General features: G+C 42.7%; 1 long non-coding RNA gene across 2 annotated transcripts in view; it reads right to left on the minus strand.

Annotated features, from left to right (window-relative positions):
* LOC129539148 (uncharacterized) overlaps positions 1-25,755 on the minus strand; it is a 47,494-nt gene that overhangs the window by 15,480 nt on the left and 6,259 nt on the right. The window lies entirely within an intron of this gene.

A 25,755-nucleotide genomic window follows, 5' to 3' on the forward strand; every position in this document is an offset into this window, starting at 1 on the left:
CATGCACTCTTTGAAAAATTACTATAAAATTTCTTACTATCTTCCCTAAATGTGGACACATGGTTTTGAGGGCATTCGCCCACTGCCTTTCCCTGGCAAAACAACAAAGCTATCCTAGTCTACTTCACCGAACTCTGTCTCTGAGATTTGATATGGCATCAATATACAGAGAAGCTGGGCTTTTGGCATCAAATTTGGCACCCAACATGGGGCCAACTCAGGTAGGGTCCCAGGGAGGGGTCCCTAGAGGCCAGATTGTCTAGGACCCTTGCTTGAAAGGTTGAGCCCTAGTCATACTGATCTGCCACCCAAGCAGCTGGAACTCCAGGGTGGAGGAGGGACCACCTGACCAGCTGCCAAGGCCCTTTCACCTTGAGGATGTTCCTCTCTTCCTCCTGCTCAGACAGCCCTGGACTTTCTACTCAGTGGAATTATTTTGGGAAAGCAGAAAAGATAGTGTCTGACATCCAGACATCTCTACCAGAACCTGGTAAATCCCAGGAGTGCACTCCCAGGCTCCTTCAACCTTGTCCCTTTGAGGAAATTTTGGTTCTCATTTGGGATTGTTCATTTCAGAAAGGAGATCCCATCTGTAAGGCTCTGCTTGGGGTAAGGTCACAGGCTTAGTGGGACTTGGAAGCAGCCACTCTGAGCTTTGTGCTGTCTGTTGTTTTCTGGAATAAGGCTTCTGTCTGCTGGCAAATTTTGTTTTGTTTTCAGTCCACTAGTGAGGGTGTTTTGATCAATATGGGAAGTGCTTCTTCAATCAATATGGAAAGAGCTTCAGTTTCATCTGATATCCCCCAAGGGAAAATTTTGGCAGCTTGGATGACCTATAGTTATAAACCTATGACTAAGAAAAAAAATTGTTTCCAAATCCAAGCCTGCTCTGCTTGCCACACAACGGGCCAGTGAATCAGAGAGACAAGGTGTTGAGCAAGGAACAAGCTTTATTCAGAAAACCAACTGACTGAGAAGGTGGCAGACTGATGTCTCAAAGTAACCATCTTGTCAGGAAAGTTCTTTTATAGAGTAGAGACAGAGAGAAGCAACGAGGAAATGCAGTCAGAAGGTAGTATACAGAGGGAGAGGTAGAGAGGAAGTAAAGTAAAAAGGGTCTTCAGTTTTGCAAAACATCTCCTGGAAGGGTCAGCCTTCCATGTAGTTTAACATAACCAAGTGAATTTAATTAGGTTAATATCTTCTTTTGGGGTGTTTCACAGGCTGTTTGAAGCATTCCAAAGTTAGCTACAGGTAATTTGGTTTGAGAAGTTTTGTCAGAAGAACTTAAAAAAGTTTTTTTAAACACAACAGAATCATAAGTCACTGTGAAATAGTTATTTAGCCAAAGTAACAATAAAAGAGTTCAAAGGCAAATGCAGATCACTTAAAAGGTAAAGAAACTTAAAATCTGTTATCAAAGGCAGTTTAACATCTTCAGAAACCTTGGCCATTTTAACAGAAAGAAAAGCCAAATTTATATTTTGCACTAGCTTACTTTTAAAGTTCATTTACTCAATCAAACTTATTTTAAACTTAGTCAACCCTGACTGATAATGGGGTCCATTCTCCACAAACCTTTCATCATTTAACTTATTTTAGCACAATTTTAGCTTGTTGTAGAATATCTGGAGAGATCTTAGAACATATATTTCTAAAAGTTCACTCAAAACTCTTTTCTCATTTGTATTTTCTTTCCTTAAAGTTTCTTTATCTAAAAAACTCTTATTTCATTTTCATTTCTTTAAAAGTTTCTTTACCTTGAATTAGGCCACCACTCACTTGTGGGTGCATCACTTACTTTACTGATGTTTTACAAAGAGCATATACAGAGGCTCAAGGTCTAGTGGAAGTAGACTAGTCCACCATCTTGGATCTAGTTGCTTATAAACAGCGTTTGTAATATCCTTGGGCATCCCTGGTGGCTCAGATGGTAAAGCGTCTGTCTGCAATGCAAGAGACCCGGGTTCGATTCCTGAGTTGGGAAGATCCCCTGGAGAAGGAAATGGCAACCCACTCCAGTACCCTTTCCTGGAAAATCCCATGTATGGAGAATCCTGGTAGACTACATACAGTCCATGGGGTCGCAAAGAGTCAGACACGACTGAGCAATTTCACTTCACTTCACCCTGCCCCCTACACTATTTCATTTCCACCCTCAGAAGTTTTACTCCCATAGTCTTCTGGGAAGCAGAGGAGTGATAGTCTATCTTCTGTAATTGCTTCAAGGCCGAGTAGGGCCATAGACCCTGCCTGTCAAGGAGTAAAAATCTCTGGATACCTGGTCTAGGGGCACCAGGGGCAAGACAGCTCCTTGTTTTAACCTGTATGGGCTAGAATCCTCGCCAATTTTCATTTTGAAAATGAATCTTGAATTTGAAATTCCTCACCCAACATCATTTTGATGTTGAACTGTTGTAACTGCTTCCATATTCTTCCTGTGAATCCCCTTGATCATTAAGATCTTTTTGTAACAGGATCAGAGTACAAAAGTATCTATAAATGACAAAAGAATCATGGTTAAATATCTGATTAATTGATAAAGAAACTTGCACAATACTTATTCCTTAACCAAAAAAACCAAAAAACAAAAAACCAGACATCTCAAAAGCAAATATAAACTACTTAAAGGCAAAGAAACTCACATAATCTGTTATCAAAAATTCATTCCAAGAAAATTTTTCTCTGAACAGAAAAAAAAAAAGCCAAATCCAACTGTTAGTTAAATGATGAAAGGTTTGTGGAAAATGGACCCCTAAAAGGGTTTTGTACATAGTCAGGATTGACTAAGTTTAAAATAAGTTTCATATGCTAGCAAAGTAATGCTCAAAACCCTTCAAGCTAGGCTTCAACAGCACATGAACCAAGAACTTCCAGATAAACAAACTGCATTTAGAAAAGGCAGAGGAACCAGAGATCTAATTGCCAACATCCATTGGATCACAGAAAAAGCTAAAGAATTCCAGAAAAACATCTACTTCTGCTTCACTGACTGCGCTAAAGCCTTTGACTGTGTAGATCACAAGAAACTGTGGAAAATTCTTCCAGAGATGGGAATACCAGACCACCTTAAATGTCTCCTGAGAAATCTGTATGCAGGTCAAGAAGCAACAGTTCGTACCGGACATGGAACAATGGACTGGTTCAAAATTGGAGTACGTCAAGGCTGTATATTGCCACCCTGCTTATTTAACTTCTATACAGAGTACATCATGCAAAATGGCAGGCTGGATGAAGCACAAGCTGGAATCAAGATTGTAGGGAGAAATATCAATAACCTCAGATATGCAGATGACACCACCCTTATGGCAGAAAGTGAAGAGGAACTAAAGAGCCTCTTGATGAAGGTGAAAGAGGAGAGTGAAAAAAACTGGCTTAAAACTCAACATTCAAAAAATGAAGATCATGGCATCTGGTCCCATCACTTCATGGCAAATAGATGGGGAAACAATGGAAACAGTGACAGACTTTATTTTCTTGGGCTCCAAAATCTCTGTGGAAGGTGACTGCAGCCATGAAATTAAAAGACACTTGCTCCTTGGAAGAAAAGCAATGACCAACCTAGACAGCATATGAAAAAGAAGAGACATTACTTTGCCTACAAATGTCCATATAGTCAAAGCTTTGGTTTTTCCAGTGGTCATGTACAGATGTGAGAGCTGGACAATATAAAAGGCTGAGCACTGACGAATTTATGCTTTTGAACTGTGGTGCTGGAGAAGACTCTTGAGAGTCCCTGGGACTTCAGGGAGATCAAACCAGTCAATCCTAAAGAAAATCAACCCTGAATATTAATTGGAAGGACTGAACAACAACAACACATTTCTAAAACAATTATTCCTAAAGTGTTTACCCAAAAGCTCTTAACTCACTTGCATTACTTAACACTGATGACTCTAAAGATGGCTATATTAATCAAACCAACAATCTTAAACCAACTTCAATAACAGATATCAATTCAGTACTGAGTATTTCCCAGATCATGTGCTCCTAAAATTGAACTCAGCCTATTTTCTAGATGTGCTCAGTCATGTCCGACTCTTTGTGGTCCATGGACTGTAGCCTGCCAGGCCTTCTCCTTCCGCTTTCAATATTCCTCAGCATCAGGGTCTTTTCCAATGAGTCATTGCTTTGCATCAGATGACCAACGTATTAGAGATTCAGTTTCAGATCAGTCTTTCCAACGAATATTCAGGACTGATTTCCTTTAGGATTGACTGGTTTGATCTCCTTGCAGTCCAAGGGACTCTCAAGAGTCTTCTTGAATAACACACTTCAAAAGCATCAATTCTTCGATGCTCAACCTTCTTTATGGCCCAACTCTCACATTCATACATGATTACGGGAAAAACCACAGGTTTGACTATACAGACATTTATAGGCAAAGTAATGTCTCTGCTTTTTAATACATTGTCTATGTTTGTCATTGCTTTTCTTCCAAGGAGCAAGCAAATGTGTACTGAAGAATAATCTCTTTAACAACTTGGTAGCTTAATAATTAAAAATAAATGGTGGAGGTTTATTGAATGAGTAGCTCATTTCCAAGTAAAATAAGGTGCTGAAACAGTAATTTGGTAATATTGGCTTCCCTTGGCAGAGAGAGACTAAGGTATTGTATTCAGGAAACTAAAAGTGTTTGGTGCCACACTGAGATATTCTCCATAAGAAAGTCCATGTTTTTAGAGTTGTGCATGATCAGAATTTTCCTGTTGTTGTTGTTCAGTCACTAAGTTGTGTCTGACTCTTTGTGAACCCATGAACTGTAGCACACCAGGCCTTCTTGTCCCTCACTATTTCCCAGAGTTTTCCCAAGTTCATGTCCATTGAATCAGTGATGCTATCCAACAATCTCATCCTCTGCCACCCTCTTCTCCTCCTGCCCTCATTCTTTCCCAGCATCAGGGTCTTTTCCAATGAGTCAGCTCTTCACATCAGGTGGCCAAATTATTGGAGCTTCTGCTTCAGCTTCACTTTCTGCCATTAGAGTGATATCATCTGCGTATCTGAAGTTTTTGATATTTCTCCCGGCAATCTTGATTCCAGCTTGTGCTTCATCCAGCCCAGTATTTAGCAGGATGTGAAAGTGGAAGAGGAGAGTAAAAAGGTTGGCTTGAAGCTCAACATTCAGAAAACAAAGATCATGGCATCTGGTCCCATCACTTCATGGGAAATAGATGGGGAAACAGTGGAAACTGTCAGACTTTATTTTTTGGGGCTCCAAAATCACTGCAGATGCTGATTGCAGCCATGAAATTAAGAGACGCTTACTCCTTGGAAGGAAAGTTATGACCAACCTAGATAGCATATTAAAAAGCAGAGACATTACTTTGCCAACCAAGGTCCGTCTAGTCAAGGCTATGGTTTTTCCAGTGGTAATGTATGAATGTGAGAGTTGGACTGTGAAGAAAGCTGACTGCCGAAGAATTGATGCTTTTGAATTGTGAGGCTGGAGAAGACTTTTGAGAGTCCCTTGGACTGCAAGGAGATCCAACCAGTTCATTCTGAAGGAGATCAGTTCTGGGTGTTCATTGGAAGGACTGATACTAAAGCTGAAACTCCAGTACTTTGGCCACCTCATGCGACGAGTTGACTCACTGGAAAAGACTCTGATGCTGGGAAAGATTGGGGGCTGGAGGAAAAGGGGACGACAGAGAATGAGATGGCTGGATGTCATCACTGACTCAATGGACATGAGTTTGAGTGAACTCCGGGAGTTGGTGATGGACAGGGAGGCCTGGCGTGCTGTGATTCACGGGGTCGCAAAGAGTCGGACACGACTGAGCAACTGAACTGAACTGAACTCTGCATATATGAGTACATATGAGCATATGAGTTTGAGCAAACTCCAGGAATTGGTGATGGACAGGGAAGGTTGTCATGCTGCAGTCCATGGGGTCGCAAAGAGTCAGACACAACTGAGCGACTGAACTGAACTGAACCCTGCATATAAGCTAAATAAACAGGGTGACAATATATAGCCTTGTTGTACTCTTTCCTAATTTGGAACCAACCTGTTGTTCCATGTAAGGTTCTACCTCTTGCTTCTTGACCCACATACAGATTTCTGAGGAGTCAGGTAAGATGATCTGATATTCCCGTCTCTTTAAGAATTTTCCACACTTTGTTGTGATTCACACAGTCAATGACTTGGCTTTGGCAAAGTCAATGAAACAGAAGTAGATGTTTCTCTGGAATTCCCTTGCTTTCTCTATGATCCAGCGAATATTGGCAATTTGATCTCTATTCCTCTGCCTTTTCTAAACCCAGCTTGTACATCTGGAAGTTCTCAATTCAAGTATTGCTGATGCCTAGCTTGAAGGATTTTGAGAGTCCGTACTAGCATGGGAAGTGAGCGCAATTGTCAGATAGTTTGAAACATTCTTTACCACTGCCCTTCTTTGGAATTGGGATGAAAACTGACCTTTTCCAGTCCTGTGGCCACTCCTGGGTTTTCCAAATCTGATTACATATTTAGTGCAGCACTTTAATAGCATCATCTTTTAGGATTTTAAATGACTCATCTGGAATTCCATTATCTCCACTAGCTTTATTTGTAGTAATGCTTCCTAAGGCCCACTTAACTTCACACTCCAGGATGTCTGGCTCTAGATGAATGATCACACCACTGTGATTTTCTGGGTCATTAAGACCTTTTTTGTATAGTTCTTCTGTGTATTCTGGGCTTCCCTTGTGGCTCGGCTGGTAAAGAATCAGCCTACAAGGCAGGAGACCTTGGTTCGATCCCTGGGTTGGGAAGATCCCCTGGAGAAGGGAAAGGCTACCCACTCCAGTATTGTGGCCTGGAGAATTCCATGGACTGTATAGTCCATGAGGTCACAAAGAGTCAGACATGACTGAGCAACCTTCACTTTCACGTTCACTTTCTGTGTATTCTTGCCACCTCTTCTTAATCTCTTCTGCTACTGATAGGTTCTCACTGTTTCTGTCCTTTATCGAGCCCATCTTTGCATGAAATGTTCCCTTGGTATCTCTAATTTTCTTGAAGAGATCTCTAGTCTTTCCCATTCTATCGTTTTCCTCTATTTCTTTGCACTGTTCATTTAAAAAGGTCTTTTTATCTCTCCCTGCTTTTCTCTGAAACTCTGTATTCTCTTTCTCCCTTGCCTTTCACTTCTCTTCTTTTCCCAGTCCTTTGTAAGTTCTCCTCAGACAATCACTTTGCCTTCTTGCATTTCTTTCTCTTTGGGATGGTTTTGGTCACTGCCTCCTATACAATGTTATGAATATCCATCCATGGTTCTTCAGGCACTCTATCTATCAGATATAATCCCTTAAATCTATTCATTACTTCCATTGTATAAACATAATGGATTTGATTTAGGTCATACACTTAAAAGTCTCTTGATGAAAGTGAAAGAGGAGAGTGAAAAGGTTGGCTTGAAGCTCAACATTCAGAAAACTAAGATCATGGCATCTGGTCCCATCACTTCATGGGAAATAGATGGGGAAACAGTGGAAACAGTGTCAGACTTTGTTTTTTGGGGGCTCCAAAATCACTGCGGATGCTGATTGCAGCCATGAAATTAAAAGACGCTTACTCCTTGGAAGGAAAGTTATGACCAACCTAGATAGTATATTAAAAAGCAGAGACATTACTTTGCCAACCAAGGTCCGTCTAGTCAAGGCTATGGTTTTTCCAGTGGTCATGTATGGATGTGAGAGTTGGACTATGAAGAAAGCTGAGTGCCGAAGAATTGATGCTTTTGAACTGTGGTGCTGGAGAAGACTCTTGAGAGTCCCTTGGACTGCAAGGAGATCCAACCAGTCCATTCTAAAGGAGATCAGTCCTGGGTGTTCATTGGAAGGACTGATGCTGAAGGTGAAACTCCAATACTTTGGCCACCTGATGCGAAGAGTCAACTCACTGGAAAAGATTCTGATGCTGGGAAAGATTGGGGGCGGGAGGAGAAGGGGACGACAGAGAATGAGATGGCTGGATGGCATCACTGACTCGATGGACATGAGTTTGAGTGATCTCCGGGAATTGGTGATGGACAGGGAAGCCTGGCGTGCTGTGATTCATGGGGTCGCAAAGAGTCGGTCATGACTGAGCGACTGAACTGAACTGAACTGAATTGAATGGGCTAGTGGTTTTCCCTGCTGCTGCTGCTGCCGAGTCGCTTCAGTCGTGTCCGACTCTGTGCAACCCCATAGACGGCAGCCACCAGGCTCCGCCATCCCTGGGATTCTCCAGGCCAGAACACCGGAGTGGGCTGCCATGTCCTTCTCCAATGCACGAAAGCGAAAAGTGAAAGTCGCTCAGTCGTGTCTGACTCTTAGCGATCCCATGGACTGCAGCCTACCTGGCTCCTCCATCCATGGGATTTTCCAGGCAAGAGTACTGGAGTGGGGTGCCATTGCCTTCTCTGAGTGGTTTTCCCTACTTTCATCAATTTAAGTCTGAATTTTGCAATAAGGAGTTCTTGATCTGAGCCACAGTTAGCTCCAGGTCTTCTTTTCACTAACTGTTCTCCATCTTCCGTTACAAAGAATGTAATCAATCTGATTTTGGCATTGACCATCTGGTGATGTCCATATGTAGAGCTGACTCTTGTTTTGTTGGAAGAGGGTGTTTGCTATGAACCATGTGTTCTCTTGACAAAATTCTGTTAGCCTTTGGCCTTTTTCATATTGTACTCCAAGGTCAAACTTGCCTGTTACTCCAGATGTCTCTTGACTTCCTACTTTTGCATTCTAATCGCCTGTGATGAAAAGGACATCTCTTTATTTGGTGTTAATTCTAGAAAGTCTTGATTCATTGAACCAGTCAACTTCAGCTTCTTCTGCAATTAGTGGTTGGGGCATATATTTGGATTACTGTGAGGTTGATTGGTTTTCCTTGGAAATGAACCAAGATCATTCTCTTGTTTTTGAGATTGTAAATAAGTACTGCATTTTGCACACTTTTGTTGACCATGAGGGCAACTCCATTTCTTTTAAGGGATTCTTGCCCACAGTAGTAGATATAATGATCATCTGAGTTAAATTCATCCATTCCCTTCCTTTTTAGTTCATGGAGTCCTAAGATGTTGATGTTCATTCCTGCCATCTGCTGTTTGACCACTTCCAATCTATTTTGATTCATGGACCTAACATTCCAGGTTCCAATGGAATATTGTTTTTCTTAGCATTGTACTTTACTTTCACCACCAGACACATCCACAAATGAGAGTCATTTCCTCTTCAGCCCAACTGCTTCCTTCTTTCAGGAGCAGTTAGTACTCGCCCTCCACTCTTCTCCAGTAGCGTGTTGGACGCCTTCACCTAACGGGGCTCAGCTCCTGGTGTCATATCGTTTTGCTGTTTCATATTGTTCATGGGGTTTTCATGGAAGAATACTGGAGTGGTTTGCCATTCCCTCTTCCAGTGGACCATGTTTTGTTAGAACTCGTCACTATGACCTGTCCATCTTGGGTGGCCTTACACAACATGGTTCATAGCTTCATTGAGTTATGCAAGCCTCTTCACCATGACAAAGCTGTGATCTATGCTCTAGTAAATTGCTATCAGTCACAATTCTAGTTATTTAAAACTGTTGCACATAACAACAACTCATTTTCTTTTGTCAAATTGTGACCAAATGCTTAACTGTGACTTTTTAAGTCTTTCTGACTCTGATGCTGGGAAGGGTTGGGGGCGGGAGGAGAAGGGGACGACCGAGGATGAGATGGCTGGATGGCATCACTGACTCTGTGGACTTGAGTCTGAGTGAACTCCGGGACTTGGTGATGGACAGGGAGGCCTGGCGTGCTATGATTCATGGGGTCGCGGAGAGTCAGACACGACTGAGCGACTGAACTGAACTGAACTGAATGATTTATAGACAGCTATTGTTTTATTATTAAAAATCTCAAGTTATGCTGGGGAACTGGTAAGAAAGAAAAAATATTAAGGAAAAATGTGATAATTTCATTTTAAAAAGTTAACAAAAGGATTAAGAGTGTTGGTTACTAAATGGACTGGTGAATATGGTTGTAATTTTATGGGTTTTGCCTGAAGCATTACTGGTTTTGATCTGTGTTTTTCATAAATAGGGAAGCCCTCCCCCTCAAGTTGGTAATGATTTACCACAATTTGGTAAGCTCAGCCTCTGTGAGTAAAATCAAGATATTTTTCTTTTCTCTGTGTCTGTTCCCTTCAAAAATTAGAGATTCGTGGGTTCCGAGCAGTTTTATCAGGAGAATGAGAAAGACTTCTCCTGGCATGTGTAGGAATCTTGATATTTTGGGGACTTCTGAAGAAAGAAATCCACCTAGGCAAAATCTGGTGGCATGCCTTTTGGAAATATAGTCTGAGACTCCTTCAAAGGAATTACACCAGGGTCAATGTGGAAGAACATACACGGTCAATGGACCAAACTTATTTTAAAAACAAATTATTCTTGGCCGTACTTGATGAATTACTTCCCAGGTGGCGTTAGTAGTAAAGAACCTGCCTGCCAAATCCAAGAGACTTAAGAGATGCAAGGTCGATCCCTGGGTCCAGAAGATCCTCTGGGGGAGAGCCTGGCAACCCACTTCAGTATTCTTGCCTGGAGAATCCCATGGATAGAGGAGCCTTATGGACTCCTCTGTCCATAAGGTTGCAAAGAGTCAGACACAACTGAGGCAACTTAGCACACCCACATATACTTGATGAAAATGGGGGTAACTTTAGGAAAACTAGGTTTCACTGAATTTTAAATTCTAGTTTTGTTAATAAAGTTCTGTGTTTACCAAGACCCATTTCCTGGATAGTTCCTTGCTATTATGTTATGCTGTTACAAGATTTTATTAAATTGTCAGAAGAACACTCCAAGTTTGTTTCTGAAACCTAACTTTGTAATCAATCTTTGGATAAAGATCAGATGCTGCAGGAGATTAACACCAAGTTATGGTCATTTATGGGAAATAGATGGAAAAACAGTGGAAACAGTGTCAGACATTTTTGGGCTCCAGAATCACTGCAGATGCTGATTGCAGCCATGAAATTAAAAGACGCTTGCTCCTTGGAAGGAAAGTTATGACCAACCTTGATAGTATATTAAAAAGCGGAGACATTACTTTGCCAACCAAGGTCCATCTAGTCAAGGCAATGGCTTTTCCCGTGGTCATGTATGGATGTGAGAGTTGGACTGTGAAGAAAGCTGATCGCAGAAGAATCGATGCTTTTGGACTGTGGTGTTGGAGAAGACTCTTGAGAGTCCCTTGGACTGCAAGGAGATCCAACCAGTCCATTCTAAAGGAGATCAATCCTGGGTGTTCATTGGAGGGACTGATGCTAAAGCTGAAACTGCAATACTTTGGCCATGCCATGCGACGAGTTGACTCACTGGAAAAGACTCTGATGCTGGGAAAGGTTGGGGGCGGGAGGAGAAGGGGACGACAGAGAATGAGATGGCTGGATGGCATCACCGACTCTGTGGATATGAGTTTGAGTGAACTCCGGGAGTTGGTGATGGACAGGGAGGCCTGGCGTGCTGTGATTCATGGGGTCGCGGAGAGTCGGACACAACGGAGCAACTGAACTGAACTGAACTGATCTGATGGTCATTTAAATTTAAAGGCTCCCGTATGCTGGGGACAATTAAATCATTGTTATTGTTCAGTCACTCAGTCATGACCAGCTCTTTGTGACCCCGTGGACTGCAGCATGCCAGGCTTCCCTGTGTTTCACCATCTCCTGGAGCTTGCTCAAACTCATGTCCATTGAGTCAGTGATGCCATCCAACCATCTCATCCTCTGTCATTCCTTTCACCTCCTGCCTTCTATCCTTCCCAGCATCAGGGTCTTTTCCAATGAGTTGACTCTTCTCATCAGGTGGCCAAAATATTAGAGCTTCAATTTCAGCATCAGTCCTTCCAATGAATATTCAAGATTGGTTTCCTTTAAGATTGACTGGTTTGATCTCTTTGCAGTCCAAGGGACTGTCAAGAGTCTTCTCCAACATCACAGTTCAAAAGCATCAATTCGTCAGTGCTTAGCCTTCTTTATGGTCCAACTCTCACATTAATGCATGACTACTAGAAAAAACACCATAACTTTGACTATACGGACCTTTGTCAGCAAAGTAACGTCTCTGCTTTTTAAAACACTGTCTAGTTTTGTCATTGTTTTCTTCCCGGGAGCAAGAATCTTTTAATTTCATGGCTGCAATCACTGTCCACAGTGATTTTGGAACCCAAGAAAATAAAGTCTGTCACTGTTTCCATTGTTTCTCCATCTATTTGCCATGACATGTGACTGGATGCCATAATCTTTATTTTTTAAATGTAGAGTTTTTAAGCCAGTCTTTTCAGTTTCCTTTTTCACCTTCATCAAGAGATTTTTTTAATTCCTCTTTGCTTTCTGCCATAAGGGTGATGTCATCTGCTTATAAGAGGATACTGATATTTCTCCCAGCAATTGATTCCAGCTTGTGCTTCATCCAGCCCAGCATTTCGCATGATGTACTTTGCATAGAAAAGCGGAGTGATAACATGCAGCCTTGACGTACTCCTTTCCCAGTTTGGAACCAGTCTATTGTTTCATGTCAGGTACTAACTGCTGCTTCTTGACCTGCAGACAGGTTTCTCAGGAGGCAGGGAAGGTGGTCTGGTATGCTCATCTCTTTAAGAATTTTCCAGTTTGTTGTGATCAACACAGTCAAAGGCTTTAACGTAGTCAATGAAGCAGATTTTTCTGGAATTCTTTTGCTTTTTCTATGATCCAAGAGATGTTGGCAATTTGATCTCTGGTTCCTCTGCCTTTTCTAAACCCAGGTTGTACATCTGGAAGTTCTCAGTTCACGTACTGCTGAAGCCTAGCTTGAAGGATTTAGAGCATTACTTTGCTAGCATGTGAAATGAGTGAAATTGTGCGGTAGTTTGAACATTCTTTGGCATTGCCTTTCTTTGGAATTGGAATGAAAAACTGACCTTTCCCAATCCTGTGGCCACTGCTGAGTTTTCCAAATTTGCTGGTATATTTAGTGTAGCACTTTAACAGCATCATCTTCTAGGATTTGAAATAGCTCAACTTGAATTTCATCACCTCCACTAGTATTGTTTGTGGTGATGAGTCTTACTTGACTTCACACTCCAGGATGTCTATTGATCACACCATTGTGGTTATCTGGGTCATTAAGACCTTTTTTTGTATAGCACTTCTGTATATTCTTGCCACTTCTTCTTAATCCCTTCTTTTGATAGGTCCATACCATTTCTGTCCTTTAGTGTGCCCATCTTTGCATGAAATGTTCCCTTGGTATCTCTAATTTTCTTGAAGCAATCTCTAATCTTTCCCATTCTATTGTTTTCCTCTTTTTTTTTTTTGCATTGTTCACTTAGGAAGACGTTCTTATCTCTCTTTGCTAATCTTTGGAACTCTGCCTTCAGATGGGTATATCTTTCCTTTGCCTTTCACTTCTCTTTTCTCAGCTGTTTGTAAGGCCTCCTCAGACAACTGTTTTCCCTTTTTGCCTTTCTTTTTCTTAGGGATGGTTTTGATCACAGCCTCCTGTACAATGTTACAAACCTCCATCCATAGTTCATTAGGAACTCTGTCTATCAGATCTAATCCCTTGAATCTGTTTGTCACTTCCACTGTATAATTGTGAAGGATTTGATTTAGGTCATACCTGAATGGGCTAGTGGTTTTCCCTACTTCCTTCAACTTAAGTCTGAGTTTTGTAATAAGGCGTTCTTGATCTGAGTCACAGTCAGCTCCTGGTCTTGTTTTTGCTGACTGTATAGAGCTTCTCCATATTCAGCTACAAAGAATGTAATCAATCTGATCTTGATTGACCATCTGATGATGTTCATGTGTAGAGTCTTCTCTTGTGTTGTTGGAAGAGGATGTTTGCTATGAACATTGCGTTCTCTTGGCAAAACTCTGTTAGTCTTTACTCCGTTTCATTTCGTACACCAAGGCTAACCTTGCCTGTTACTCCAGGTATCTCTTCACTTCCTACTTTTGCATTCCAGTCTCCTATTATGAAAAGGACATCTTTTTTTGGTGTTAGTTCTAGGTCTTGTATTCACAGAACCATTCAACTTCAGTTTCTTTGGCATTGGTAGTTCAGGCATAGACTTAGATTTCTGTGATATTGAATGGTTTTCCTTGGAAATGAACCGACAGAAAAAAAATCATTCTGTTGTTTTGAGATTGAACCCAAGTACTGCATTTTGGACTCTTGTTTTCAATGAAGGCACTCCATTTTTTCAAAGGGATTTTGCCCACAGTCATAGATATAATGGTCATCTGAATTAAATTCACCCATTCCCATCCATTTTAGTTCACTGATTCCTAAAACGTCGATGTTCACTCTTGCCATCTCCTGTTTGACCACTTCCAGTTTGCCTTGATTCATGGACCTAAATTCCAGGTTCCTATGCAATATTGTTCTTTGTAGCATCAGACTTTACTTTCACCACTGGACACATCCACAAGTGGGCATTCTTTCCACTTTGACTCAGCCTCTTCATTCCTTCTGGAGCTATTTCTCCCCTCTTCTCCAGTAGCATATTGGGCACCTACTGACCTGGGGAGTTCATGTTTGAGTATCATATCTTTTTGCCTTTTCACACTCTTCATGTGGCTCTTAAGACAAGAATACTGAAATGGTTTGCCATTCCCTTCTCCAGTGGACCACATTTTGTCAGAACTCTCCACCATGACCCATCCATCTTCAGTTCAGTTCAGTTCAGTCGCTCAGTTGTGTCCGACTATTTGCAACCCCATGAATCACAGCACACCAGGCCTCCCTGTCTATCACCAACTCCTGGAGTTCACTCAAACTCATGTCCATCGAGTCGGTGATGCCATCTAGCCATCTCATTCTCTGTTGTCCTCTTCTCCTCCTGCCCCCAATCCCTCCCAGCATCAGAGTCTTTTCCAGTGAGTCAACTCGTTGCATGAGGTGGCCAAAGTATTGCAGTTTCAGCTTTAGCATCAGTCCTTCCAATGAACACCCAGAACTGATCTCCTTTAGAATGGACTGGTTGGATCTCTTTGCAATCCAAGGGACTCTCAAGAGTCTTCTCCAACACCACAATTCAAAAGCATCAATTCTTCAGCGATCAGCTTTCTTCACAGTCCAGCTCTCACATCCATACTTGACCATGGGAAAAACCATAGCCTCAACTAGACGGAACTTGGTTGGCAAAGTAATGTCTCTGCTTTTTAATATGACATCTAGGTTGGTCATAACTTTCCTTCCAAGGAGTAAGTGTCTTTTAATTTCATGGCTGCAATCAGCATCCGCAGTGATTCTGGAGCCCCAAAAAATAAAGTCTGACACTGTTTCCACTGTTTCCCCATCTATTTCCCATGAAGTGATGGGACCAGATGCCATGATCTTTGTTTTCTGAATGTTGAGCTTCAAGCCAACCTTTTCACTCTCCTCTTTCACTTTCATCAAGAGGCTCTTTAGTTCTTCTTCACTTTCTGCCATAAGGGTAGTGTCATCTGCATATCTGAGGTTATTGATATTTCTCCCGGCAATCTTGATTCCAGCTTGTGCTTCTTCCAGCCCAGCGTTCCTCATGATGTACTCTGCATATAAGTTACATAAGCAGGGTGACAATATACAGCCTTGACGCACTCATTTTCCTATTTGGAACCAGTCTGTTGTTCCATGTCCAGTTCTAACTGTTGCTTCCTGACCTGCATACAGGTTTCTCAAGAGGCAGGTCAGGTGGTCTGGTATTCCCATCTCTTTCAGAATTTTCCACAGTTTATTATGATCCACACAGTCAAAGGCTTTGGTACAGTCAATGAAGCGGAAATTGATGTTTTCTGGAACTCTCTTGCTTTTTCCATGATCCAACAGATGTTGGCAATTTGATCTCTGGTTCCTCTGCCTTTTCTAAAACCAGCTTGAACATCTGGACGTTCACGGTTCACGTATTGTTGAAGCCTGGCTTGGAGAATTTTGAGCATGACTTTAGTAGCATATGTCTTGGGTGGCCCTACATGGCATGGCTCATATTTTCACTGAGTTAGAAAAGCCTGTGGTCCATATGATCAGTTTGGTTAGTTTTCTGTGATTGTGGTTTTCATTCTGTCTGCCCTCTGATAGATGAGGATAAGAGATTTATGGAAGCTTCCTGATGGGAGGGACTGGCTGTGGGGAAGCTAGATCTTGCTCTGGTGGGCAAGGCCATGCTCAGTAACACTTTAATCCAATTTCCTGCTGATGAGTGGGGCTGTATTCCCTCTCTGTAGCTTGGCCTACTGTGCGGGGATAATGGTGACTCCTCCAAAAGGACTTGTGCCAGCATGCTGCACCTTCCAGGACTGCAGTCAGTGTCCCTGACCCCATAGCAGGCCACTGTTGACCCACGCCTCCGCTGGAGACTCCTAAATACTCACAGGCAAGTCTGGTTCTGTCTCTTGTGGGGTCACTGCTCCTTTCTCCTGGGTCATGGTATGCCCAAGGTTTTGTGTGTGCCCTCCAAGTCTACTTCCCCAGTCCTATGGAAGTTCTGTAATCAAATCCAAGTGGATTTGAAAGTCCAATTCCCTGGGGGTTCTCAGTTCCTTTTGGATGCCCAGGTTGGGAACTCTGGTGTGGGCCCTAGTACTTTCACAACAGTGCCAGAACTTCTTTGGTATCGTTGTTCTCCAGTTGGTGGGTCACCTGTTTAGTGGCTCTGTACAGGGGCTAATGGCAACCTCCTCCAAGAGTGAAACAGGAATCCCAGTTCTTGTTCACAGAGCTGAAGAATGGAATCCATGAACACCCTAACACTCACTGTAGCAAATGAAAAGGGTTTATTAGAGGGGAGGAAAGTACAAAGATCTTGGCAAAGACACTAAGAGTGGGTAAAAAGTCCCCCAAAGGTGGAACTTGCAGCAGTTTTTATATCCTCAATCTGTACATTTTTGGTTGGCTCCTGTCCTTAAATCATGTTATTTCTAACCAATCAGTTTAAAGGTCAAGATGTTTAGCTTAACATCTCTGGGCTTCTCTTGATACTCAGATTAAGTCACCACCCTTTTTCATGCCCCCTGGCCATTTTACAATGGACCAAATGTATCCGTTCGTTCCGTTCCGTCACTCAGTCGTGTCCGACTCTATGCGACCCCGTGGACTGTAGCCTACCAGGCTTCTCCATCCATGGGATTCTCCAGGCAAGAATACTGGAGTGGGTTACCGTTTCCTTCTCCAGGGGATCTTCCCGACCCAGGGATTGAACCCAGGTCTCCCGCATTGGAGGCAGACGCTTTAACCTCTGAGCCACCAGGGAAGCGATGTATAGGCTTAAGATTAATGATCACCAGTTGTTTTTCCTTTAGGCATATGGAGCAAAAGTTAATTACTGCCCTTCCTGAATGCTGATAATTTATCAGACCAAGGACACATTCCAGGAATTCAAAACAAATGATATAGTCTTAGGCTATAAGTCTAAGGCTATAATGGAGTGAGATGTTAACTGAAAACAAGACAGAGGTCTCAGAGTTCTACACTGACTGCCTAGCAACTTCTACCTCAATCCACTCTTCTAGAGATGGAGACTCTAACTGCCATTATGGGGAAAAGGGTGATGACCAATCTGGCTTCTTCCAGCTGTGTAGGGACATTGTTAGGGGATGGCAGTTAGGTTCTCCATGAGTGGGGCGATCCAGTGGATTCCAATATATCATCTTAGGCTCCATTTCCATAACCATTTGAAGTTTGATAGCTTCTATGCAAGACATTACAAAGCAAGAGAGATGATTTAGAATATAAGGGCCAAAAAGCAATAAGAGCAAAATAAGGCTTCCAATGAGGACCAGCGGTTTCCACAAGATGGAGGCTGATATTCAGTTCCATAAGCCAGTCCCAAAAGGAGAAGCAGAATCAGCCATCTCCTGGACTTGATTTGTCATATCTTAAAGAGAATCAGACACATTTTGTGAGTAATCATGTATATATACACAACATTCTGTATGAATTATGGCGCAGGTTCCTCCCTGTGCAGCCATTTAATATATCTAACGCCATTCTGTTTTGGAGTACAGCTTTGCGCAGTAAAGCTTGTTCTGAATGTAAAGCAGCCGTCGCCAGTGTACTATCATTTAAAGTTTGTCTTGTAAAATTAGTCAAGGCTCCTGCTTTGAGTATTATGTCAGTGGTGCCAAGTGATGGCACAAATATTGCAGCTATGTAGTTATAGTGGAACCAAGATCGTGTCCAAAGGGCCCAGAAAATAACTCTTTTAACGCAACATGCTCAGACACACACTACTCTATTTTGTTCTTCTTAATGTAATAATGACTTTGCAAGTGTGCTGAAGAAGACTCTTGAGAGTCAATTGGACTGCAAGGAGATCCAACCAGTCCATTCTAAAGGAGATCGATCCTGGGTGTTCATTGGAAGGACTGATGCTAAAGCTGAAACTCCAATACTTTAGCCACCTCATGTGACGAGTTGACTCACTGGAAAAGACTCTGATGCTGGGAGGGATTGGGGGTGGGAGGAGACGGGGACGACAGAGAATGAGATGGCTGGATGGCATCACCGACTCGATGGACATGAGTTTGAGTGAACTCCGGGAGTTGGTGATGGACAGGGAGGCCTGGCGTGCTGTGATTCACGGGGTCGCAAAGAGTCGGTCATGACTGAGCGACTGAACTGAACTGAACTGAACTGAAGTGCCTTTAGATTGGACACACGATAATGTTTTCATTTCATGGGCACAATATTATGCAATGTTCCAAAACTGGTCAGACTGTTGGGTCTGTGGAGCCCTACCATCATCCTCCATTCACGGACTGCCTTGGTTAGTGTCACCCTTAGATGGACCCGACTTTCAAAAAGTATGTCATTCTGTTCAAGAAGATCAAGCCAAAAATTTAAATGTCCGTAACATAATTTTATTGACTTGGTGTAGAAAGGTCCGTCTAGTCAAGGCTATGGTTTTTCCTGTGGTCATGTATGGATGTGAGAGTTGGACTGTGAAGAAAGCTGATCGCCGAAGAATTGATACTTTTGAACTGTGGTGCTGGAGAAGACTCTTGAGAGTCCCTTGGACTGCAAGGAGATCCAACCAGTCCATCCTAAAGGAAATCAATCCTGGGTGTTCATTGGAAGGACTGATGCTAAAGCTGAAACTCCAATACTTTGGCCACCTCATGCATCAAGTTGACTCACTGGAAAAGAGTCTGATGCTAGGAAGGATTGGGGGTAGGAGGAGATGGGGATGACAGAGAATGAGATGGCTGGATGGCATCACTGACTCGATGGACATGAGTTTGAGTGAACTCCGGGAGTTGGTGATGGACAGGGAGGCCTGGCGTGCTGTGATTCATGGGGTCACAAAGAGTCGGACACAACTGAGCGACTGAACTGAACTGAATAATATGAATGGACTGGGACACAATTTACATTCTGATTATGATCAAACAGAGATACCTATAGCTATTATATAAAAGAAACAACCAATACTAGCCATGCCCACAGAGAAATTAAAACTTCATGTTTATTTGGTATATTCAACAAATATACCAAATTTGGGACCAGGATATGTGGATAACTCCAGAAAAGGGACAACTGATAAAAAACAGCTCCCATTTGTTGAGGACAAAATAATCATACCAAGTTATATCCTGACAGTATTAAACTTTTAGGATTCTTACCAAAGTCTTTATGTAATCAAGCAATAATAGCAAATCACATGAGCTCAGCAGATTCAGTCATATGGCCAGGGACCGATTGGGTCACTGTAGAGGACTCATGCCACTCACTGTGTCTCCCAGGATTGCTGCTGCCAGAGCCCCAGTCCCTGGAGCAGGCCACCTCTGACCTGCGCGTCCACAGCAGACCCTCAAACACACAAAGACAGGCCTGGCTCAGTCTCTGTTTTACCTGTTTTACAAAATTATTCCTTATTGCATAAGCACACCTGTGACTGAGCTTTTGATAGAGTGATGACATATAGTTCCGTATGAGATCAATGATTGTAATAGTGTAACTCTGGACATGGGAAGAAGGAACAAGAGGGAATATTTTCCTGGACCACAAGAGACCAGTGAGACAGGTGACCTGGAACCTTTTGACAGTGTTAATGAGGCCTAGTCTAATATTAGCAGCACATTGAGTGGCCTATCAGTGAAAGCTTTGCCAGACCTGGGAATGAGCATTCTTACCACCATGGAAGCAGGTGAGAGAAATAAAGTCAAGAGCAGCCTTGGGGCAAAGTCCTGTTTCCCCATCACTGGATGCACACAGTATCTTTGACCTGTTTTGCGATACTGAAACCCTTTCCAGGTAATGGTTAAAAATAGTATGCTGCCCACAGGCATGTAGATCCCAGATCAGTTGGACCTAAAGAATGACGATGTGCACTGCTACTTACCTCACTACCAACCCATCAGAAGAATGTCCATGAGCTGATCATGCCCTCTTTGAACAATTATTATAAAACTTCTCACTATCTTCCCCAAGTGCGGACACATGGTTTTGAGGGTATTAGCCCACTGTGGCCCCCTTTGCTTGACAAAACAATAAAGCTATCCTTTTATACTTCACCCCAAACTCCATCTCTGAGATTTGATTTGCCACAAGTATACAGAGAAGCTGAGCATTCGGCATCAGGTATTTTCTGATGCTGCTATTACTAAAATGTCTTGAACTCTCTGTGCTGAAGTATAAGAAACTGTTGACCTTTTTAGACTGGACTACTTGTCTTCCAGACTCTATTTCTCAGGCCAGTTCCCTAATGGGGAGGCATCTAGCTGCGCTAAACGGATATAACTAGATTGAGATAAGTCCAGGAACATATGTCATCCCATGTCAGCAAAGCTCTGAAAATATTAATTAGCCATAGGACAGTTACATGTCCACTGTGATGCCTCCAGGTCTGCTTCACACCCAGAGCAAAAGGAGGACCAGCTCAGTCTGGAGCTGACAATACCCCATCTCTGCCCATTCCAAAAAAATTCAAACCTAAGACATATCGCATCATAAGATGACCAAGAGCCAGGGACAGTCAGACCTGTAACCCTGACTCCAGTTGCTCACTATATGCACATAGGAAGACAGTGTTATCCTACACAGTCTTCTAGAAGGAATTTCCATCTTGTAATTTTTCAGAACCAACTATGCCAAGATTCACCTAAAGATACAGCTTCATTAACTCATAAAGCATGAAACCCAGAGGTGAGAGCCTTGAGAATCATGCACCAAAGTTCAGGGAATGGTCAGACAAAGAAAAACTTGGCTGAGAGGCAGAAATGTCTTTCAAAGAAAACAAGAAGAGCCTGCAGTCCCTCACTTGCCTTTCCTGGACAGCTGCCTTCTTTTGAGATGCCCGGCTCATTTGCCTGGATTCATCACAAGAGAAGCAGCTTCTAACTACCTTGTATCAGCCAGAGAAAAGGAGTATCACTTTTTGGAAGGTAAATTCAGGGGACTGGTTTTGGGGTGATGAATTCCTGACAGTCCCCCAGAGTATTTCCAATGCAAAGTATAATTTTATAAAGAAGTTTATATTTTGTCTGTCTGTAAAATCCATTTTCATGAAATTTTGTATTCTTTGAACCTTCCTGTTTCCTTCCTATAATGATCTAATGAACTTGATGGTATATAACATTATAATCGGGCTTTAAATCAATAAGGTCTTGGATATTGGTGTTTTTTAATGGCTCAGCCTGTAGAAGGTATGCATTCATAGAATCCTAGTAATCATCTATGCCAACCACTGGTTTTGCAACTAGAGTATACAAGAAAACAGAAGGTGAAGTGACTAGCCAGAGCCACACAGTGACAGAAACAGGAATTTAATCTACCCCTGACAACAAGTCCAGAGCTCTTGTCACTTTTCTGGTGGGCAAAATGGGACTGTATTTTGAAAATTTGACCATCCAAAAAGTGAACATTTGAAAACTATTGTAAACCTCAGAGATGAATCTATTGGCTTCCACAATGATAGGATGAGAAGTAAAAGAGAAATCAAAAGGACCGTGGATAAAGGAATGGGGAAGAAGCCATTTAACTGTTCCTAATGTTAAGAGCTAAAGCGACAAGCCTGCTCAGAGACTGGAGTTTTGCCTTCCATGACTGCAGCAGGACCATGTAGTTAAGCTGGAAAATGAGAAGAAGAGGATTTGTCTCATCCAGGGTCAGTGACAGTGTATCAGCCAATCCCTGCCACTCAGCAGTTTCCTCCTGCATGTGCCCGGAGTCACAGGGTGTTTCCTGCTGAACCTGAGTCTCCTCCAAGCCACATCCCAACCCCTCAAAATCTCTCTTTCTGGGCCTTTCCCTGAAATTAATTCCTGGTAGATATTATAAAAGACAACCAAACCCTGCCATGTGGCAGTTTCCTTGTGCATCTGTCTAGAGCCACAGGGTGTTTCCTGCTGAACCTGAGTCTCCTGCAAGCCACATCAGCCCCTTCAAAATCTTTCCTTCTGGGCCTTTCTCTGAAATTAACTCTTGATAGACGGTATAAAAGGCCAGTTCCTCCAAGCAGAGAAACTCCCCCTGGCTGCCACAGGAGGCCAAGGCACTCAATAGGTAAGACTCATTGACTTAAATTTTTCCTGGTGTCTGCAAAGTCGATGATGAAATTTCCTAAAGGCTTCTCAGAAAGCTTGGTACAGTAAGTCTCCTACATCGGAACCTTCAAGTTCTGAACTTTCAAAGATGGGAAGGTGCATGCTGTCAACGTCAGGTGTTAGCGAACTTGCAGCTTGCCCTCTGTGTCCTCTATGTTGACAGTCTTTCAGCTCTACCATCTCCCACCTCCTCTCCCTCCTCCAGTGAGTAACTCTTCTTGCCTGTTCACTCGGCGCCAGTCACTGTATGCCAGCTGTTGTACTGTCCCACTGTACTCTTCAAGGTACTGTACTGTAAGATTTCAGATGTTCTACTGTGTTTGCTTTTTATGTGCTATTTGTGTGAAAAGTATTATAAACCTATTATAGTACCATGTAGCCGCTTATGTTAGTTGGGTACCTAGGCTAAATTTGTGGGACTTATGAACAAATTGGACTTACAAATATGCTCTCAGAATGGAACTCATTCATATACAGGGGGCTTACAGTCCTGGATTTGGACTTGCCATCATCCGGCATTTTCTAGTGCCAGATTCAGCTGCCACCCTGCAAGGTCATCCCTGTTTTCGGTGTAAGGGAGAATATTATTGAATTCATTGTGGGGAAAAGAGGCCTTTCTGAGTCTAAAAACAGAGTCATAGAATGGTAAACTCTTAGGGCTTGAAGGTACCATATTACTCTCATCCATCCTGTTTGGGAAATAAAGCCTAAGAGAAACCATGTGTCCCGGACACTCAGAAAGTTGGGGGAAAATAGTAGTAACAGAATGATGCTCCATATGGTGTTCTTGAGACTGATGCAATACAATATGACCTATAGTGAAAAGTTTGCGGTGTTTAAAGTATTGTCTGTCATAGCCAGGCATATCATATCTTCATCTTGCTCCTATCAGTATTATCTCATGCTATCTACAGAAGACCTGAACATCTAGTTAACCCTGAATGTCTAGTTCTAGGTGTCTCCAATGTCCTGTGGACACTTGGTTCTTAATCAGATTTACGAATTGCATCAGTATTTAAATGGGTTTCATCTGGGGAGAATACAGAGTGATTGAATCATATTTTTTTTTTATGGAATTGGGTAGCCCTGGACTTCCCAGGTGGCTCAGTAGCATAGAATCCAATAGAAACCAATGCAGGAGATGCAGGTTTAATCCCTGGGTAAGGAAGCTCCCCTGGAGTAGGAAATGGCCACCCACTCCAGTTCTCTTGCCTGGGGAATTCCAAGGACAGAGGAGCCTGGTGGGCTATAGTCAGTGGGGTTGCAAAGAGTCAGACACAAAAGAGTGACTGAGCAGGCACGCACACAACCCTATGGCTAAGGGGGATTTTTTCCTGCTGTAGTGAGCTTGACAGAGCTCTCTCTTTTCCATTTTCCTCATGATACTGGAGCTGCTCGAAAGATCAAATAGAGTATTACTGGGGGTGATGGGGAGTCTGTTGGTTTCCCTTGTGGGTCATCCACCACCCTCAACAGAGCACTCACCATTCCTTTCTCAGGGCTTCCTGCAGCCCTTTTGGTGACTTCCCAGCAAAGTCTGAGAGCCCATCTCTGGGAGGTCATGGTACTCAGCATGGTCTGTAGACCAGCAGCACTGACATCACCTCTGTGCTTGTTGGACGTGCAGGCTCTCAGGCCCCTTCTGAGTTAGAATCTGCATTTAACAAGGTCCCCCAGTGATTAGTAGCCACATTAAGGTGGGAGAAGCCTATTAAGGGACCACCACCACCCTCTCTCTCTGTACCATCCAGATGCTGAACTCCTCTGCCCTGGGAATTTCATTCATTCAGTGTGTACCCAACACCTGTTATGTGCCAACATTAGGCTTGGGCACTGAAAAAACAGAAGACAGTTCTTGATGAGCTCAAGGTCTGGTAGGGGAAACACATGAAAACAGTGATATCAACTGTGAATAAAGTACTCTGGGAAGACAGAAAAAAGAATGACCTCACTTTGCCTGGAGAAATCTGGTACACTTCACAAAGAATATGGCTTTTGGCCTGGGTTTTGAAGGATGAATAGTTTATTTGGCCAAGAAGACTTTGCATAGGAAAGGGTGTGAGTATGGGGCAGGGGACTGTGGAAGAGCTTGGCATTGAGAGGCAGAGGCTGTGGTTTTGTCTCCAGATAATGCTTCACATCTCAGGAAAAACTTTAAGCTTTGATGCAACCCAAAGGGCCTGGAAAATGATTTCTTCCTTGAGCATGATGATAAGAACGTGGGTAAATATCCAGATGTCCCAGAAGCCCCTTTGCTCTGGCTGCAGACAGTGTTCCTCTGGGACCTTTCTGCACACCCGTTTCCCAATGGCATGACTTTGTGTTTGCTTGGCTCGGTGTTCTCTCCCTCGTGCTCCCTTCACACACACCAGGAAAGATGATCCAGAGATGAAAAATAATTTAGCTTTGGCTTTGAGGTTCCCTCCCATCACTTTTCAGTGGGGGAAGTATGAAGGGGGTTCCAAGAAAAGGAGAAGAGAAATGAGTCTCTGAGGACTTTTCCCCATTCAGATTTCTCAACTTTTATTTCTTGGCCTATGATATTTTTCTTCCTCAGTCTATCTCAGCTGATGCCCTTTTCCATAAACTAACCTTTCACTTTTTGTTCTTGATATCATGGAACATGTTAAACACTGAAAGAACAATATAATGAATACTTGTATGTGCCTCAGCTCTCTTTAAAAATCAATGATATGGTGGCTGCCAGGGCCTGGGAGAAAGGGGGATAGGAGAGTTGGTGTTTAGTGGGTACAGAGATTCAGTTTTGCAAGATGAAATAGTTCTAAAGATCTGTTGTACAACAATGTGAATACACTTATCACTACTGTACTGTCTGGTTAAAATGATTAAGGTGGTAAATTTTATGCTATGTGTTTTTACAACTTAAAATGATATCAATGAAGCTTTGACTCCAAATCATCACCTGTGTTTGCCTGAAAAGGCAGATTTCTGCTGGCTCAGTGGTGTCCCTGAATCACAAAGAGGAGAACTGCGTTTCTTAAGGCCAGAGAAGTGTAAGGACAGGAGCCCACTGAGGGGTCACACTGTTTTTCTCTTTGGAAAAAACTGTGCAAAGGAGAATCCTGGCCAGAGAGGTATTTAGTCATACTTTGCCCTTTCTTTTCCTACAGTTAGCTTACAAAAAGCACATCCAACAAGATAAAAATCATTCAGGGGATCATCCAAGGTCAGAGAAAAAGAGTGACAGAGTGTAATGGAGGCTGATATTAC

Source organism: Moschus berezovskii, chromosome 20, assembly GCF_049115385.1.
Source record: "Moschus berezovskii isolate FMDL1 chromosome 20, NW_MosBer_1.0, whole genome shotgun sequence".
Taxonomy (NCBI): Eukaryota; Metazoa; Chordata; class Mammalia; order Artiodactyla; family Moschidae; genus Moschus; species Moschus berezovskii.